This window comes from Hyaena hyaena, unplaced genomic scaffold (genome assembly GCF_003009895.1).
Source record: "Hyaena hyaena isolate Hyena2069 unplaced genomic scaffold, ASM300989v1 scaffold_614, whole genome shotgun sequence".
In the NCBI taxonomy this organism is placed as follows: domain Eukaryota; kingdom Metazoa; phylum Chordata; class Mammalia; order Carnivora; family Hyaenidae; genus Hyaena; species Hyaena hyaena.
This window is the reverse complement of record NW_024081244.1, coordinates 1,095,818-1,115,044: the sequence shown is the minus strand read 5'-3', so window position 1 is coordinate 1,115,044 and position 19,227 is coordinate 1,095,818. Positions and strand designations below refer to the sequence as shown.

The window sequence follows — 19,227 nt, the reverse complement described above, 5'->3', positions numbered from 1 at the left end:
CCTTTCATTCTCCTCCTAGCTTCCCTTTGGGCAAAGCCTAACAAGGGGGGCAAGCAGTCAATCTGTAATGTGGTTTACAGAGTCCCATCTCCTTTATCACAAGGCAGATTAAAAAAGGGTTATTGTCTTAGACTGCTCAGGTTGTTGTGACAAAATACCACAGATCGGGTGGCTTAAACAACAGAGATTATTTTTTCTCACTGTTTTGGGGGCTGGAAGTCCATGATCAAGGCCAATAAACAGGGAGGGGGAAATGAGTGGAGGCCAGATGGACTTCTGCAGCTGGGTAAATTCTGTCCGGGAAAGAGTAAGGGGGGACGCACCCAGCTGTTAGGGAGAGTCAGGGTGAGGCCGGCCTGGAGCTAAGTTTTGAACTGAACGGTGGGCTTCTATACACACTTGGAAAACCCGAATTGTGAACTCTTTTGTCTAAGTCGTGGGGAGGCCAAGAAGGTTTTGTTGCTCAGAGAGTTATTCATCCATGTTTTTATCAGCCCTGGTTGCAATGAAAAACAAAAAAGAAGAGCCAAAGCTGAGGGCATTTTAAGGATCTTGGAAAGGGCTAGTCTACATAGGGACATAGAGTCACTCTTAAATGAGATGTTTCTCCTCCATTTGAATTTTGATCACTTGCTTCAGTTTCACTGAGGCTAAAAAATAATACTAAACCAAATAGAGGAAGTCTCTAATGATGGAATAGTAGGCAAAGAAGTTGAAGGTGTAGATGTGGTTGAAAGCCTTCATACAGCTTTCCTGCACGTGATGGACTTCTGGAAATGGCCCAGCGATTCCTCCTCTTCAGAGCTAGATCTTTACAGTAAGCAGCACCTAGCACACTACCTGGTACCTGGTACCCAATAGGTCCAGAAGAAAAAGAGGTGACTACTATCTTTGTCTTTTTGTAAAGACTCTGGATCTAAGCCTACAGGCATAATTATCTTAGCATCCTATTAATGTTTACCTTGGAAAAAGAGGAAATAGCTTTTACACCCCTTGATCAAAATCAGAACTGTAGAAGCCAGAATGAAAGGAGAAATTAACTGGGACGCGCGCCCCCTCGTGGCCATGTGTCCACGGACGGCGACTTTTTAAAAAGCCAGACAGCTTTTTAAAGGGATATCTTTTTTTTTTTTTAAGCGATATCTGCAGGGACTCTGGAAATCTGTTTCTGGAGCAGAAACAGCAGAGTCAACTGATGGAAAATTTAGGGGTCCAGGGAGTGTCAGGACCTATCGCGAAGGCCTGCGCCGAGCCTCATTGCTTGAGAAACGTAGTTTTCCCTCCTGAATGCACCTGCACGTTCCTTCCATTCCCGGCTTCCACAGATAGGATTCCAGGGTTAAACTCTTGCCCAACTTCTAAGACAAGTGTTTCTGAGGACTCCGTGGCCGGATTCCGCTGCACCCTGAGGCCTTTTACCGACAGGATCCAGAACCGCAGGACAGGTTGCAGGCGGCGCTGAGGGACAGCACGGCCATCGATCCGCAGCCCTGCGTTTCATTCCGCTGGCTGACGCCGACTACAGACAGGGGGCGACACGTTCGGACTGACCTCCAGCTTCAACGGCGGGAAGAGCGGCGGGGCGGCGTGTCCGGGCGGGGAATTAGCTCAAATGGTAGAGCGCTCGCTTAGCATGCGAGAGGTAGCGGGATCGATGCCCGCATTCTCCAGTTTTGTGTTCTCTTTGCTTCGTGTTGGCCTTTGCTCTCCGGCTCCTCTAAACGCTTAGCTGAGACATTACCAGCCGAGAGCGGGGCCCATTTCTTAGCAGGGACGGCCTTCGGACCGTGCTAGGATAGGAGGGTTGAGTTCTTCCGGGTTTTGCAAACCTTTTGCAGATTTGAAAATTGGTCCCTGCCAGGTGGACTTACAAATCTACACTTCAATTATTTATGCATTAATATTACATTTTAACGCTCAGTCTATTTCCCACACATCCGACCTAGAGAGGGCAACCTCAAGTTCTTAAAACTGGAATGAATGATTCCCATTTCGTAATGAGATGGTGAAGAGCCGCATAACGTGTACGTATATTTCAGGCTTGTTTTTTATACATGTAGTTTTCCTTCTCTGGAGCCGTCGGGCTACATCTTTGGAGGTGGCGGTGAGGATGCTGACATTGATACTGGACTAAGGCAGAATATGGCCCAGTTACGGGAGGGTGAGGAACCTCTGTGTTTCCTTCAGCAGCTCAGCCCAGGACTACCTGCATCCGGAGCCCAAAAGCTGTCTTTGAAAAGAAAATGGGACCATTTTTCTACCTTACTCCTTTGCCCCAATCCGCTTTCAAGAAGCAAAAAGTTAATCGGGAGCTATCAGTTCAGACCAATCTCCAGCCCTTAATGTGGGTACTGACAATACGTTTTAGGCAGTGGTTCTCAAACCACTACCCCAACTCAGGAAGCTTGGGCTTCTGTGTTGATATACACCAAAGCTTGAGAATCATTAAAGAATAAAAGTTCTGAAGCAGAAGAAGGAACATACAAAAAATCACCGAGGACAGAATTCTCACACAACTCTTCTTTACTTTGATCTAACTAATATCTTTGCAGGTGAGGACTCTCCCACAGGTGCTTGGTATCACATTTCTGAGACAGGGTGCGAGCGGGATTAATATATTTTGATGAGATTGGCGCGAAATTAGCCAATGCTTTCTATTGTTAAGAGAAATCTCTCTCTTTTGCGCTAATTCCCAAAATGCCTAGAAAATCCTACCCATTTACTCCGCCTTGCCTGTTACTTTTTATTCTGAAATTTTTGTTTCTCTTCTCTCCGTGGTTCTCAAACCTTGCCGCACGTCAGTGTCACCTGGGAGCTTTTAAAACTACCAATGCCTAGGTCCCGCCTTCAAAATTTGCCCAGGCAAAGGCGCGTTGTAAAATCCACGCAAGCGATTCTATATCCAGCAGCTTTTCTCAGGCAAGGTTCAAAACCGCTGCTACACAATGAAACCGAGAAGGTGAAGTCGCGCCCCCCGAATCCCTGAATTTCATCCGTCCTGAGACTGTGGCGCCGCTGCCAGCCGTTGAGCCTGGAAACCACCTTCCCAGGGACTCGGGACTAAGTCCACCAGGGGGCGCGCGTGCCCCACCGGTTACCCGCAGGAAGCGCGTCCTTCCCACGCAGGTAGCGTCCTTCCTTCCCGGGTTCCGGGTCCCCCCGGTGGGAGAGCGCGAAGCGTCTGCGGACCCCCAGCCCCGTAGGGTCCCCTCTGTTCCGCCTCGGCAGGGCGCGGGACTTCCCTGCGGCCCCAGCTAGCTGTGAAAGGTGGGGCTGAAGTCTGTCTGATGGCGCGCATTACTCGTTGTTACAGAAACCAATGATTTTACAAAATAGATTCGTTGTACGACGGGAATAGTCTTAACGGACGCACATCGAGGATATACGTGGCGGAAATATACCTTTCTTGAGGGTGAGGATTTAAAAAAGGACGCAAAAACACGAGTTCCTTCGAGCCGGATTCGAACCAGCGACCTAAGGATGCCCGGGAAGCTCTCGCACTACAGTCCTCCGCTCTACCAACTGAGCTATCGAAGGAATCACACTGCCGAGCGCACCCGCGGAGGATGCCTTCTCTGCGCCTGCTTGGGCGCCCGCAGGAGCCGGTTCCTGCACTTGGCCGTGAGGTTTTCAGGCCTGCCCAAGCCGCTTTTTTTTTTTTTTTTTTTCTTTTTTAAATCCAGCACCCCTTCGGCCCGGACGCTCAAAAGGTCCACTGCCCAGGACGAAGAAGGAAACGGAAGCATCCACTGGTTTGCAAAAAGGAAAATAAAATAAGGAGGCACAGAAACAGATACGGACTTAGCGACGAGCGTTTTCTATTAAGAGGAATGAATTGAAGTAACCAATTCTGACTCAACTTAGAAACAGGATTTGAAGTGACTTGAATTCTAACGGGATAACTAACAGAAGGAGGAGGAGGAGGAAGAAAATAAGTATCGGGTTAAACTCTCCGAAACTCCAAAATGTCCTTTAACGGACATTTGTCTTTAAACAGACCATCACACAAACTCCAGACGCAGCAGAACCTATCGAGAGGGAGCCAGAGCTGTGTTTTTAAATTCTTCTCTATCTTCACACAAGGTAGAAAGTAATGTCTTTCAAGTACTAGTTCATTTTTGCAAAGTGTGAGATTCTGACCCAGTTTTCGGTGACTGTCTGAAGGTCAAAAGGGTCTGTTCCTCTCTTGTTGATGAAACCGACCTGCAGCGGCATCCGACATCAGGAATGTCTGGCCCTTCTTCACATTCCGCCGAACATCCTTACACGGTCACACAACGGAACAAATGGCCCCCTTGTGCAAGTAGAACAGAGACCACCTGTGGCGCAAGGAAAAATTTTTTTTTTCTGAATAAGAATTAAAAGCAAGTTGTTAATCACTTAAATTGGCCATTAACCTCCTCAAGTCTTCATGAAACAGCTACTTGAAGAGAGAATGAATTAAATACAAAGTATTATCTCCACCCGAAGCATGACTACATGCTGTTTTCTAGATGTATTGACTATTTCCCATTTTGTCACAGTGCACCTGTCAAAAAGTTAAATGCATTACTCTTACTTAAGTGCAATAAAAAGTTGTCCTTCATTTTCCACGTTAGAAAAGATCAGAGATTAAAAAGGCCTCAAGGGGGCCTTGACGGGGGCAGGGGGCGCGTCCAGGCAGTCTGGGATGCGTGTGCACAACCTGTATTTTCGTAGGTGAAGGATCTCGCCTGACTCATGTACATGAATCTACAACCTTCCTTTCCATAGGTTTTCAGTGTAAAATACAACCCAGGCCGACAACGGGAAGCAGCTGAAAGCTCGGGTGTCCCTTCAGGTCGTTTGAGGGTGTTCTCAGACGGGCGCCGGGACGTGACAGCCGGAAAGCGGCAGGAGTTCGGCGGACGGGTGCGGGGACAGGTACAAACGCCCAGGAAAAGAAAGCGCGTCGGGGCGCCCCCCGTCCGGAAGGGGCTCCCCGTGGCCGCGCCCCGACGGCACTCGCTCGGTCTCCCACTTTTCTGGCTTCTTCACCCGCCCCCTGCGGAAGGCCGCGCTCCCCGCCGAGCTGGCAGCCGAGCTGCTCTCCCCAAGGTCGGGAGCCGGGGGCCGCGCCGGGGGTCACGTGACGCGCGGCAGTCACGTGGCGGGAGGGCGTGGGGGGCGGGGCCGCGGAGCTCCTGCGGGCTCTGCCCAGCGCTGCGCGGGTGAGCGGTACGGAGGGTCCTGTAGTTCGCGCCGTGCACTGCGTAATTTTCCGTCAGATAAATGTCCTTTCGTGCCAAGTGGGGCCCACGCTGCCGAGCGACAGGTCGCTCTTTCCTTTGTTCCTGCAGTAAGGTTTCCTGCGTGCGCGCTGGCCGCGGGCCCCGCGGGTTGAGCGAGATGTGACCCCCCCATCCCCGGGGGTGGGGGGTCGGTGCAGTAATGACCTCCCCGGGGGCTCAGACCGGCTCACCCCAGGTGCAGACTGTTCGTGTCCCGGGGGAGTGCAGAGCCCACTTGCGTGAAATGTGTTTTTAACCCTGTTGTAAGACTGCAATTAATATGTGTGCATTGAACCCTCCTGTGGGTAGGCTCTGTTTCACACAATAGTAAACAACGGATTTCTGTGGTAGAAATAAGGGCAGCACAGTAGATTATTTAGTAGTGTGTGTGGTGTAATGGAAAGAACAAAGGCTTTGAGCCCACTTAGGCCTCTTGGGTTGTTTTTTTTTTTTTTTAATTGAAGTATCATTAGCAGTGGTATGTTAGTTTCAGAATCAATGTGATGATTCAGAAATTCTATACATTACTCAGTACTCACTAGGATGAGTGTGGTCACCATCTGTCACCAGACAATATTATCATAATCGTATTGACTATATTCCCTATGCTGTCTGTACTTTTCACCTCCCTGACTTCATTTTATAACTGGAAATGTGTGCCCCTGTGTCTGTTTCACTCATGCTCCTGCCCACTTCCCCCTGGCAACCACAAGTTTATTCTCTGTATTTAAAAGTTTGCTTTTTTGTTGTTTCTTTGTTTTGTTTTTAGATATTACATATAAGTGAAATGATACGGTATTTGAATTATACCCTCCAGGTCCATCCACCTTGTCCCAAACGGCGAGGTCTCTTTTTTTCATGGCCGAGTAATGCTCCATTGTATATACATTGTGTGTACATTGTATTTCATCTTCTTTATTTGTTCATCTGTTGATGACACCTGGGTTGCTTCCATGTACCGCCTACTGTAAATAATGCGATAAACACAGGCGTGATTATGTCTTTTCAGATCAGTGTTTCCATTTTCTGTGGGTTATCACCCATTAGTGAAATAACTGCATCATATGGTACTTCTATTTTTAACTTTTGGCAGAACCTCCGCACTGTTTTCCACGCGGCTGCACCAGTTTGCATCCCACCAGCCGCGCACAAGGGCTCCTCCTCCTCCACGGCCTCGCCAGCACTTGCAGCTTCTTGTCTTTTTGACGCTGGCCGTGCTGACAGGTGTGAGATGGTCTCTTGTGCTTTTGATTTTCATTTCCCTGATGAGTGATGTTGAGCATCTTTCCGTGTGTCTGCTGGCCATTTGTCTGTCTTCTTTGGGAAAATGTCTATCTGGGTCTTCTGCCCATTTTTAATCAGATATTTAGGGGGTTTTTTGGTGTTGAAGAGGTATTTAAGTTCTTTACATACTTTGGATATCAGCCCCTTACTGGAAACGCCATTTGCAAGTATTTTCTCCCCTTCAGTAATTGAAAATGCCGTCTCATTATGTTGATGGTTTCCGTCACTGTGCAAATGCTCTTTGGCTTGGTGGAATCCCAACCGTTTAATTTTGCTTTTGTTTCCATCCAGTGCCATTCAAGCTCTAGTAATGAACATAGTCTGTGCATTCTGCTTCCTGATTATCTGTCCTGAGGAAAAGCCACTGTAAGGTGTTTGTTTGTTTGTTTTTAGTTAATTTAGTAGTATTTATTATACACTGTTATATGTATAGAAGGTTGTGTCGAGTGTTGTAAAGACAAAGCAGCTAAATCATTCCTCCAACAACTGTTTGCCTACCTCCCATGTGCCAGAGAAGTTTCCCAATTCCAAATGCCGCAGTGTGTTTTGGATGGTTTTTCTTGTCTCCCCTAAATTCATATGTGAAAGCTTTACTGAAGTTTACACCGAACCCCCAGTGTGGCTGTATTTGGAATAAGGAGGTCATTAAAGTTAAATGGGTTCGTGAGGCTGGAGCCCCGGTGCAATGCGATCAGTGTCCTTACAGGAAGAGAGCTCACCCCCTCGCTCCTCGGTGTGGGCTCACAACGAGGCGACTTCCGCAAACCCAGAGGAGAGCTCTTACCAGAAACCCAACCACCCGGCACCTTTCTGAATCTCCAGAACTGAGAAAATAAAGTTCTGTTGTTTAAGCCCCAGTCTGTGGTGTTTTGTTTTGGCAGTTATAACAAGACCTCTCCCCCTACCGCACCCCCCTTCACAGGCCCTCTGCAGTTCAAGTGTTTTATCAAAGGAGTTAGGTTAGCTGGTGCTCAGGACCGAGCTCGCGGACGGCCTTGGCCTTGGAGGTTCAGAAATTCAATTTTTACGTATGTCAGTTAGGTTTTAACAGTATAGCTGAGGACTAGTAATAGGAAAAAGCAGTCTGTTCCGAGCAACTCAAAAGTTGTTTATAAGCCAGAAATCCGGTAAGTTCATTGACAGTGGGATGTGTTTATTAATATTAGTAATCCTTGTTTTTTCCGCGATAACCCGTTATAGTTCTCATGGCACCGCAGAAGTCAACATTCAGCAGACGCTGCAGGGGGAGAAAGGGAGTTCAGGGTTCATGAGTGTTGTATCAGTAAACGCCAGGAATCTATCTATGGATGCTTCACAGGAATGACAAAGTTAGCAGAGTTTTCATAAAGGGGCATTTGGAAAAGTCTTGGTCAATTTGACCATGGGAATGATTTTAAAGTCACTCAGTAGTAGCAAAATCCACTCCTGTCTGGGATAATGTTGTCCATGCACAGAGCTGAGTGAGTCGACCTAGTTCCCAGCCAGCAGGGACTTGTAGGGGAGACTAGGGCGCACGGTAGGAACGGAGTGAGCGAACATCGGTGGCTGGACTGGGCAGGGTTTTTTTTAGAGGGTGGAGGGTTCAGAGGAGTTGAGGGTGGAAATGCAGTTTGGCTTTTGAAAAACAAGCCTAAAGCTTTAGGCTTTATTTTGCAGGCAGTTGCAATCTATTACGGGCTGCTTGGTTCTGCCCCAGTGGGGCGGGGGGGGGGGGGTCCGTTGTGCTGTCCAGGTGCAGGCGATCAGAAGCCGAACAGGTGTAGGGGGCAGTGGTCGTAGAGACTCTGCCTCCCGTTATTCCGCAATGACACTTGCTTGGGCCAGAAAGTGCAGGCGCCCGTCTCAGAACATTGCGGCCTCTGACCTCTGCCCAGCAGAAGGTTCCCTATGTTTGGATTGGTTTTTCTCCACCTTCAGACGTTCCCTTTTCCGACATCTCTGCTTCCTTCTCGCGGGATCCTAACCATTTTCTCGTGGGGGCAGAATCAGCGGAGGAGCTTGAAAAGACAGAGTTCATGCCCTGCCGCAGGCTTCCAGTAGGAAGACAAAATCTCTACACGGCCAGGAAAATGCATTCCCCCGCCAGGGGGCGATGAGGCTGACCTCGGCCGGTCGGCGGCGCGGAGCAGGGCCGGGGAGCCGTGGCGCTCACCGGGACGCCACACCTGAAAAGTGCGGACTTGCAACAGATCTCTTGTTTGACACTGGTGTGGGTCCTTGTGTTGGAGACGAGAGTCCGGAAACTGAGTTGAGAGAACACATTAGAAAAGAAAAGTCAACCGCCCAACGTGGGGCTCGAACCCACGACCCTGAGATTAAGAGTCTCATGCTCTACCGACTGAGCTAGCCGGGCAGTTGGGCGCTGGCCTTGCCCAACTTCTTATGAGGACAGTGACAGTCTTCTGGGCCCTCCAGGTACCGCGGGGCTCTAGGTTCTGTCTAACGGGTTTTGTCTTAAGCAGATGACGTGAAAGTCAAACTATACACATACCATCTGCAGTTACCGGCTGCATCCCGCCCACTTTCCCTGCCTCGCCCTCCCCCCAGTCTCACCGACCTGCACAGAAGGTTTCCCGGATCCGACCGCCGGCATCTCTGGGTGCTTCGCGAGTTACCCCAACCCTGGCACCCCCGTCGCTCTCCCAAGCCCAGGCGCCCCTGCGCCCCCTCTGTGGCCCTGCAGGCAGTCTCTGCGGGTGTCTCCACCCGCCCGCTTTCAGCCCCCCGCGCTTGTTCATTTGTTGTACTTCGCCACCATCAAGGCTTACACACGCGCAAAAGGGAAGTGGGGTGCGATTTCATTGTAATATAAAATATTTGACCACCCCTGGAACATACGCTCCAGTGGTTTTTGTATATTTTGTTCACCACTGACCTCAGAAGTTCACTGACTATAATAAATGCTAAACAAATACCTGCTTAGTGAGTGTTGGAGCGCCCCCTCCCAACGAGGAGGCAGAACCCCCATCCCCTGAAAGAAGGGGGGACAGTCATGCCAATGCAAACCAGGAAAGCCGAAACGTCCTGTGCGAAGGCTGCCAGAACCCCAACTCTAGAGTTCATGGTCTTATTTTTTCCATAAAAAAAAAATGATGAACGAACGATAGACGACATGGAATTGAGATGTGACCATCGTCTTCCTGCACTTTCATCGGATCACAACCGTGGAGTTGGAACTTGGAGAAGAACCAGAAACATCTGCCTCTGCAAGAGTCACTTTACAGCCGATGGAACACGGAATCAAAGCAAAACTGAGAAGGGTTTGTGTATTTTCAGTAAAAGGCGCTTACTGGCATTGAGTGCATCAGCAGCAGAAGCGTTTCCACCTGAAGGTCGAGAGATTTCACTGTACAGCAGCTGTCCCCGTTTGTGGAATAAAAGCTCAGTACCGAGAGGAGCAAAAAAGAAAAGAAAAGGAAAAAGCAGGGCTCGTCCGGGATTTGAACCCGGGACCTCTCGCACCCTAAGCGAGAATCATACCCCTAGACCAACGAGCCACACGCTTCTTAGGCCCCTCTGAATATATTAAATATTTAGTGAATTTCTTTTTTCCCCTCTACTTTTGTGCTTCCTCCGTCTTTGGGCGACTATGACCACAGCCGACCTCTCCCCTGACCCTTCCGCTCTTCCTTCTATCTTTACCACCGGGCACGGCGGCTCCCAGAACGCAGCCGGCTCCCCTCGCGACACACTCCCTGCACGGAGCGGCCCGAGCCCGGTGGCAGCCGACCGTGGCCGCCGAGCGCGGCAGAAGCCAGCCTGCGGGGCCAGCCTGCGGGGCGACTCCCGGGCCCGGCAAGCGGGGGCCGCGGGGCCGAGACCAGCCGTGCGGGAGCCGGGGGCTCGGGGAGCCGAAAGCGGCCGTGGCAGGAAGTGAGGCGGACACGGGGGCGTCGCGTCCGGAACGGGCCGGAACGCGGGGTCCGCGGGCCCCAGGACGCACAGCGGCTCGGTCCCTCCTCCCCGGGACCCCGTCGGGGGCCGGCAGCGCGCTTCTCCGCGCCCGGGCTCCGCCCCGCCTGCGTGAGCGGCGCCGCCTTCCGTCCGCGCCGCCGTCACCGCAGACGCCTGTCTCCGGGCCCTCGCGGGAGCGTTCGGCGACGCCGTTTCCTCCTGATGAATTGAATCACCCCGACGGCGTTCGGGTGCCCTTCTGCTTCTGCGGGCAAACGCTCCGAGCGCGCCCACGTGCCGAGACGCGTGCTCCGGGCCCACCCTGGGGTGGTCTACACCTGCCGCAAAAGGTCGCCGTCCTCTCCCGCCGCCTCCTCACCGGACACACAAGCCGAGGGTAACACTGAAGGCAAGTACGAACCTCAGTAATCAAAACAGGTGATTGGCCCGTACGGGGATCGAACCCGCGACCTTGGCGTTATTAGCACCACGCTCTAACCAACTGAGCTAACCGGCCAACTACGAAGGCCGGTTTTCCAAAGGCCTTACACGAAGGTATCGCTGTTACTGCTGCTCTCTACGCCGTAAGCAGCGTGGTGTATCCAAGCCGCCGAATTTGGCCCCAGCGACCCGGGCTTTGTTCTTCTGCCAAGACTTATCCTACTTTCTTCGTGCGGTGACGCAGCAACGAGGGGCTAGCAGTACCCCTCTCCTCCCCTCTCTGTATTTTCAGGCCAAGATTATCTCTGCCTTTAAAAGCCAGCCACATACTACAAATAGCCTTTCACTGAAGGGTCCTGGGCTGATTCGCAGGCTTCTCCGCTTGGGCCACCTCTCCTTTGGGTGTTTTCCTATACGTTCCCCCCAGTTTCATTGGTTTCAGATAAAGATTTCCCAAAATACCTTAGAGCTGTCCTGCTTCCCTCTCTCCATACCCAATTCTATATGCAGTGGCTACAAGAACACCTTAGAGAATTAATGAGGAGGACACGAAGTCTACTGATTCCACATTTTAAAAACATTGCTTCTGATTGTGCAGGTAAAAGAGCTTGGAGATGCCGGGGATCGAACCCGGGGCCTCATACATGCGAAGCATGCGCTCTACCACTGAGCTACATCCCCAACCCTACAAAGCCCTCTTTTGTAACTCTTCCCAATTCTTTAAATCCTTTTTTTTTTTTTTTTTTTTTTTTTGTCCTCGACGTTTAAAAGGTCTTCTTGGGTTAAATTTTCCTTTATTGACTCAACAAAATCATGAAGTGGTTACAGGGACAACATCAGTATTCCAAGCGGCAGAAGCTTGGCCGCCATCCGACCCTTGTCAAGCACTTAACCTAGAGACCCAAGGAGGGAACCAACTACTGAAAACCTACTGAGAAAAGGAGAGAGGAACTCTGCCTTAAAATCTCCTTTCTTTCCTTTTCTCCTCTCCCTAAGGGCCGAGGGGCACTGCAGCCATGTTAGGCTGACTGTCGGCTGATAAGACCACTGGGCATTTGCACTGGAACTGAGAAGTGGAAGCAACTAATGGGAAGAGCCTCAGAACATGGTACACATATTTACTTGAAGATAGTAAACCGGCTCTGGGATTAACAACCCACGAAAAGCCTTCCGTCTAGATCCTAATACTCCAGGGGGCTCTCAACCACGCAGAGCAGAAGATCACGGATGCCCTGGGGCTCAGGGCGTCCAGTGCTAAAATTGGGAAGAGTTAGTCACCCGAGTCCCCTCTAGGCCACTCCCAGAATCTACTTTCCAGGCCAAAGCCCTAAACCGGGGACCAGAAGGATGGACCTCCTCTCCCAGTGTCTCGTGCCCGAGGCTAGGAAGAGGAGCGAGGGGCCCTTGTTCCCAGCCCCAGAAACGTTAGGATGCCCTAGAATTTGCGGGCCCGTGTTCAGGGATCAGTAGAATATCACGACCAAACTGTGCTGGTTCCGAAGGACACCCACTAGGAGGAAGATTGAGTAAACGGAGATCGTAGGTAAAGCTGAGACTGGTTTGTTGGTTACGTCCGGAGGTTTGAATTGTATTATGGAAGTGTCCAGAGTATATTGGTCACGCACTTTGAAACACCTTCATTGACGCCAATTTATAAAGAACGGAAGAGGGAGAATAAACCCCAAATACAAGACAGTGTTTATCTGGGGAGATGAAGAGATAGACCCCGAGGGACAAATGAATGTGGATCATTATCTTTCTAAGCTAAGAAATGCTCATGCGTTCTGCCCAGTATTCTAACGGGTGCTCTTTAAAATGCATATACATGTAAGATGTGCACAACAGAGGACGCTGGGCATATGGGAACTCTATATTTTTGCAACTTTTTGGTACATCTAAAACTATTCAAAAATTAAAAGTTTATTTAAATTAAAAAAATAATAATAAATAAAGACAACTGAGACCCAGTACTAAATCAAACCGCTTCCTCTGGCTCTCGACCCATATTTAGATATCCAAAGTGCCGCCTAGAAGGTGATTTAATTACCCCCTTAAAAGCGCCTTAAAAAGGATTGGCTTCCTTTCGAAAGTACGCTATTTGGGCCCAAATGTAGGACATTTGAGATATTTCTCTGGGAAGCCTAGGAACTGAGGACCAGCTTCACTGAATTCTATACAGTATAATATCTATCCAGTATTGCTCTACGCCGTATAGAGAGAGAGGGAGAAAGAATTCGAGGCAACATTGTAATTCATATAATATGGTTGGTTAGATCACAGTATTAAAGAAGACCCTCATTGTGACTGCGTTTCTATGCTAATTAGGGTATTAAGAAGCATTTTCTGAATGAGTATCTCCGCACCAGAATCACCAGTGGAGCTTCTAAAAGAAGTTTCCCCAAGTTTGCAGGTGAATTGACTATAGTTGATGTGTTAAAGCCACATTCTGTGAGCCCGGGTAGCTCAGTCGGTAGAGCATCAGACTTTTAATCTGAGGGTCCAGGGTTCAAGTCCCTGTTCGGGCGGAAGTTGCTTTTTTTCCTTCCCCATGCTTACATTTTAATCCCAGTAAATAGTAACAGGAAAGAATATAATCTCAAATCACAGGCAGTGATTTCACTAAAATAGGAGAGGGGATTCTGAACATAGCATAGATATCATAACATAGGACCCGCTCAGAAAAAAAGAAGGGCCTTTCAGTAAGGTGTCTGGAAGCTACACACAAAACATTTCCTGCAGAGCACCAGGGAGTTTCATTTCCAATGTCACAAATTGTCAAACCCAAACTCTTATTTGAAAAGCAACAAAAGCACAGAACTGTTCCGTCTGTCCTACACTGGAGTCCTCCTTTCCGGTCCGCTGCTCTGCTGGCTCTGGGCATGTGAGGTGACTGCAGGGCTGTGGTGTCAGCGCTTAGAACTCAGGGGCTGATGGCCCTGGCTTCCACGCTTGCTTGGCCATGACTGGTTTGAACTTTAGTTTACATCTGGACCCAGACATACACATACAGGAGGAACAAAACTGCCTGAATGACCACCTCCTCTTACACATACCTTGCATTCTGACATTTCTATTCTTTCTAATGCTGGGTGCCACACACCATTAGATTGATTTTGCTCCCCCCTCTTTGGGAAACATGCGGCTTGGAGAAATCATAAAGATGAAATGTAACATATAGTACAAGGTGACGGGTCCTGTGCTGCGTAACCTGTCCCTTCCCTTAAATCCAAGTCCCCTCTCCTAGAATGACCCCAGACCTCAAGTCAGCCTGAGCACACTGGCATCAACACCCCCTCTGTCCTGTGATGAGCCATGGAAGAAACTGAACTTGAAAGCCCCTGAATGAGACTCCATTTGGTAGTCGCCCAAAGAAGAAATTTCATCCTAATGGATCCAGAGGGTAACAGAGAAAGTGGATTTTACATTGCTATGAAAAATCACCAAAGTTGCTACAAAATCTCTAGAAAACACTAACAGATCACTTTTTGTCCAGTGCCTTGTGCACACCATAGGCAGTATGTCAGCCTCATAATACGAGGGCCTTGAGCTCAATCTCCAGAGAAAGTATAGCACTTTGCAAAAAAACCCAAGAAAACAAACAAACAAACAAACAAACAAACAAAAAACACTGCGGAAGTGGGGCGCCTGTGTGGCTTAGTCGGTTAAGCGTCCGACTTTCGCTTAGGACATGATCTCGCAGTTCGTGGGATCGAGCCCCGCGTTGGGCTCTGAGTTTACCAGCTCAGAGCCTGGAGCCTGTTTCAGTCTGTGACTCCCTCTCTCTCTGACCCTCCCCTGCTCACGCTGTCTCTAAATAAAACATTAAAAAAAAAAAAACCACTGCGGAAGTAATCCAGCATGATCGTTACTATTACTGCTATTAGAGTCACACAAGAAATATCTTCTCTAAGTGCCTGTCGTTTCATGAAGTTTTTTTCTACCTATAAGGAAACCCACTTGGGTTGTGACCCCACAACGTTTCTTTATAACACTCAGAGCTCTTTCAAAAGAAAAGAAACCTTCATTAACTTGAATGAAATACAACAGGGCAAGTGTCTCTCACAACCTTTTAAAAATAAGCAGCGGGAGGAAGTCACAAAATTGAATATCAAATCCAAAATGATTCCACCATGGTCTCAGAGTGAGCTCAGCAGTAATAATAGATAATAAGTACTGAGTGGCTACACTGTTCAGGGAGATGAAGGACTTACCGAGACATCGGTACATAGAGTTAGATGAGAGTCAAAAGATTTCCGTTCTTCCCTCAGTCTCTGGGGGAAGTTTGGGACAGAAGAAAAAAACACACCCTTGAACTTTTACATTTTGCACCTCGGATGTCTAGTGGGCGCAGACAGCCGCCCTGTGTGCTGGACGTTGTCTGGGCTCCAACATTGGCGGTGGACCTGCGGCCATCGCTCGACTGACAGACTTGCCAAGAGTGCTATCGCAGCGCCAGTAGGAAGCAGCTCATATAAAGCAACACGGGATTAAGTTAACAGACAAATCCTATTTCCATTCTACGCTATGTCCCAATCTCTAAACAGGTCTCCGTTAGTCTTCAAACACCGGAAACTCAGCTAGGTCTAATCATTTGCTTTACCAGACAAAACCACACGTGTGGCTGGCACCCTCCATTCAAGATACCCAGCTACCCTGAGGTTGGTGCCCAGAGAAAACAGCTACTAGAAACGTCCATGGGTCTTTTATTCTTCTGTTGGGCAGGTGAGTTTAGGGAAACATTCAGATTTAAATTTCCCAAGCTATGCTTCTTTTTTATTGTTTATTGAAATGTAAAACACACAGCAGAAGTATACAAATAACAAATGTAGACTCAGTAGCTTGGTGCTGCTCTTTGATGCTTCTGGTCTACTGAGGAGAACCGGACCCTCCACCCAACTCATCCAGTCTCTGAAGACTTTGGGAATGAAAGAAAGAAACAGAGAGAGAGAGAGAGAGAGAAAGGAAGAAAGATGGAAGGAAGGAAGGAAGGAAGGAAGGAAGGAAGGAAGGAAGGAAGGAAGGAAGGAAGAAAGGAAGGAAGGAAGGAGAAAAAACTGGTGAAGCAACTCACTGGTGGGACGTAACTCTTTATGAATCTCACACTGCTTCATGCATTGCTAGCAAGGCACTGACTGCCCCCTTGGTTCTGAATTTTCTTTCCAAAAGACGCTTGTGTAGCAAAAACTCTTGGAAGACAGAGATAATGTCTCTCTGGGGCAGTGGACAGGCTTGCTTACTGCTCATTATAAAAGCACAGGCATCCATGGGTTTAGGGTTTCTCTCTTGTAACGAAACCACTATGTGTACAGATGTCATGGCTTTGCCCTCTGCAGACTAGAGCCAGGGAGCCAGAGAGCAAAGCCGATGATCCTGTTACTGCCATTCCTAGAGTAAGAGACTTTCCATTGCCTCCCACCCGAGTCTCGTGAATTACACCAGCACCCACGACCGTGTATGCGGCAAGGTTAGCTTGCAGGTTGGGTAAAACTTTGGACCCTTCACACTTGTTGGCACTCGTCAACCCCACCCTCTCGTCTTCCCTCTGCACATTCCTTGTCTTGGTTAATTTCACAACCACCCACATAAATCCAAAGCTGGAAGTTAGATGCCCTCTCGGACCCCTTTCCTTTCCTCACCCTACTCATCTGTATCCAACCCATCACCAAGTCTACCCTTAAAACACTCTAGAGGAAGGGGGCAGGGAATTTTGTGACAAGTTCATTTCCTTTCCTGATCCCATCGTATCGTCCAAATTCAGGCTCTGGCCATCTTTGAGGGGAGTATGACAATCCTTTTCTAACCATCTTTCTCAGCCAAGGGGACAGCTGTTTTGCCACATCCTCTTCCAAGTCCTATTTCTAGGGCTGGATGAAGCAGTATTTCCTACAGTCAGGAGACCTCTTCTTCCAACACCCTCCCTCCAACCTCACCGTACAAAGGCCAAGTGACACGGAGGTTTTTGTGACCCTAAGTCTGAACAGGCTTTTCCCCAGGGCTAAAGCTTTTAAGACAGACAGGATGAAATCTGAAATCCTTCACAAGAGAAAGCCCTTTTTCTGTGACTGCTTTGTGTCTAATGTATTTCTCCCCATGGCTTCTTTGCTCTGGTGTGTTTTCCAGCCGCAGCTTAACCTGTGGCTGTCAGGGCAGTGCAATCAAAGGTGGTGCTTAGCGCTAAGTCCTTCATGCAAAAGCTCCTTCATCCTTTCTTTGCAAGGAAGTACGGTTTAGAAACCATGGAGTCAAGCCTCGGAGCTTTCCACTTGTGTTTTTTTCTACTTTTCCTCAGATGGGAGAGCTTTTTCTCCACCTCTGGAGAAATGCCTTCACTATCCTGTGAGGGCAAGGCCTTTGTGCCTGCCCTGTAGCCGTGGCCACGACTGAAGCTCTGTAAATGTTTGCTGAATAAATCAAGGGATTACACCCTAAAAGCATGTCATCATGCCCGAGTCCTCCCCTTTCTCCTCACTTTGCAACCCCCCCCCCCGACTCCCTACCCCCACCAGATTCCCCTCCCTTCATCCACAGCTGGAGGTTTGGGCGGTGTTCTTTAGCGCTCACATCTAAAGGCATCATACGCATAAGTAAATACAGATGTGTTACTCATTTAGTACATAGCAGATTACACATTTAGTTATATACATAAGTAACTAAAATTAATACAGTTAATAATACTCTAGTACATATTTGAAAGTTGCTAAGAGACTAAATCTTGAATATTCTCATCATACAATACAGCCATTTTTTTTGTCACTGTGTAAAATGACAGGCGTTAGCCAGACACGGCAGCAACCCTTTCACAATGTGCACAAACACTGAGTCATTATGTGGGACCGTGGAAACGAACATGTTCTTCATCAGCTGTACCTCAGTCAAAAAGTGAATTTTAAAAATGACGGAATCAATGGGCTCAATTCTGATTTATTTTTGTGTCCCTCCAAACCTCATGCGATTACCTTCACCACGGTTTCCTGAAAGAAATTTGAACAGGTGCAAGCAACGTAATAGTTAAGTTACTGGGATCCACTTGTGGGGTGAGGGGGGCCTTCAATGTGCGGGGCAGTGTGGTGAGCACTTTGACAGGGTTTCTCACCTTGGGGACCCGCGAATATTGCCATCCTTAGGGTCTCTGAGCTGCAAGCTGGCGCTCCCTTCACGTATGAACGTAGGGAGCAAACCTCCGTCAGGCCCGCCTGTGGTCTCATCACCAGGAAGAATCACAGACGTCGTCCTACCGTGGAAGGCAGGGGAGATGCAGCTCCGGGGAAATGTCCTCACAGCCTGCAGCCCCCGCTGGACACTGAGGCCCCGGATCGGAACTCAGGGAGGAACTACGGCTGCCTTCCTGCGGAGGTTTTACTAAACACAAGAAGCAGCCGCATCTTAGCAAGAGCCAGGCCTGCAAGGCCGCGCTGCGATCGGCGCACAGAAACTGCTTACAAACTTGGGTGGTCTCCCCCTTCCCCCCTCCGTGAACTCACAGATAGAACCGATCTGTCCTCACAACCCCGCCAGCCGGCCTGCCCACGGGCCTGTCCCCGAGCTTAATAAAAACACCTTTCTGCCCCCAAGACGCCTCGCGCCTTCTTCCCTGGCCGTGGGCTCAGAGCCCGCGTCAGAGCCGTCCACACTCGCTCGGGGCGCGCTCTTCCCCTCACACCTCACTCTCCCAGCTACCCGGGGGTAAGACGGGCCTGGGTGGTTAACACGGAGAACAGGAACGTCTTAGCCTCGTTGTTCGACAACTTTGTGGTATGACTGACCTTCTGTTGTCCTATGTAATTTTTCACGCGTGTGGGACTATGACTCTGAGAAGGGCTCCCCGGGAGGCCGCAGCGCCCGCAGGCACCCACGGGGGCAGAAGCCCCGCTCGGATCCCCGGCGGGCGCCGACCTTCCCCTCCGCTGAGGGGCTGGAGCGCCGACCCGAGCCCGGGCCGGGTTGCGGGGCGTCCGAGGGGCAAACGCGGGAAAGGACCGTGAGGCCCGGCCTCCCCTCCCAGCCTCAGTCAGCACCGCAATGCCGGGGTCGCGAGACGCGGGGCCTCCCGCTGGCCTAGAGGGACCGGAAGTGCTGGTGGGCGGGACGGGGCGGGGGGGGGCTTCTGTGCTCTGGCTTCGCGATCCCCGTGCGGAGCAATGACGGTGGCAGAGCCGGGGTCAGAGGCGCGTCCGGGCCGCCCTCCCCGAGAAGCCCCGTCCCCCCCCCGCCCCCAGGGGCCCCAGGTGGCGGCGCCAGGGCGGGAAGCCCCCGGGCACGTGAGGACGGAAAAGTGGGAAGCCGGCCCCGCCCCCCGTGGCGAACATCCGGTCCCCTAGTTCACCCGCAGGAAGGCCTGGAACCCAGCCCCTCGGGACGG

General features: G+C 49.9%; 7 non-coding genes across 7 annotated transcripts; 2 read left to right on the top strand and 5 right to left on the bottom strand.

Moving 5' to 3' along the window:
- The first annotated feature begins 1,597 nt into the window (after positions 1-1,597).
- TRNAA-AGC lies at positions 1,598-1,670 on the top strand. The gene has a single exon. It is a non-coding gene; the product is annotated as a tRNA-Ala (tRNA).
- Positions 1,671-3,446: 1,776 nt separating this feature from the next.
- TRNAY-GUA lies at positions 3,447-3,537 on the bottom strand. Its single transcript is given in 2 exon segments — positions 3,447-3,482; positions 3,501-3,537. It is a non-coding gene; the product is annotated as a tRNA-Tyr (tRNA).
- A 5,276-nt stretch (positions 3,538-8,813) lies between these two features.
- TRNAK-CUU lies at positions 8,814-8,886 on the bottom strand. Its single transcript has one exon. It is a non-coding gene; the product is annotated as a tRNA-Lys (tRNA).
- A 1,072-nt stretch (positions 8,887-9,958) lies between these two features.
- On the bottom strand, positions 9,959-10,030 carry TRNAP-AGG. Its single transcript has one exon. It is a non-coding gene; the product is annotated as a tRNA-Pro (tRNA).
- An 840-nt stretch (positions 10,031-10,870) lies between these two features.
- Positions 10,871-10,944, bottom strand: TRNAI-AAU. Its single transcript has one exon. It is a non-coding gene; the product is annotated as a tRNA-Ile (tRNA).
- A 533-nt stretch (positions 10,945-11,477) lies between these two features.
- Positions 11,478-11,549, bottom strand: TRNAA-CGC. The gene has a single exon. It is a non-coding gene; the product is annotated as a tRNA-Ala (tRNA).
- Positions 11,550-13,320: 1,771 nt separating this feature from the next.
- On the top strand, positions 13,321-13,393 carry TRNAK-UUU. The gene has a single exon. It is a non-coding gene; the product is annotated as a tRNA-Lys (tRNA).
- Positions 13,394-19,227: the final 5,834 nt, after the last annotated feature.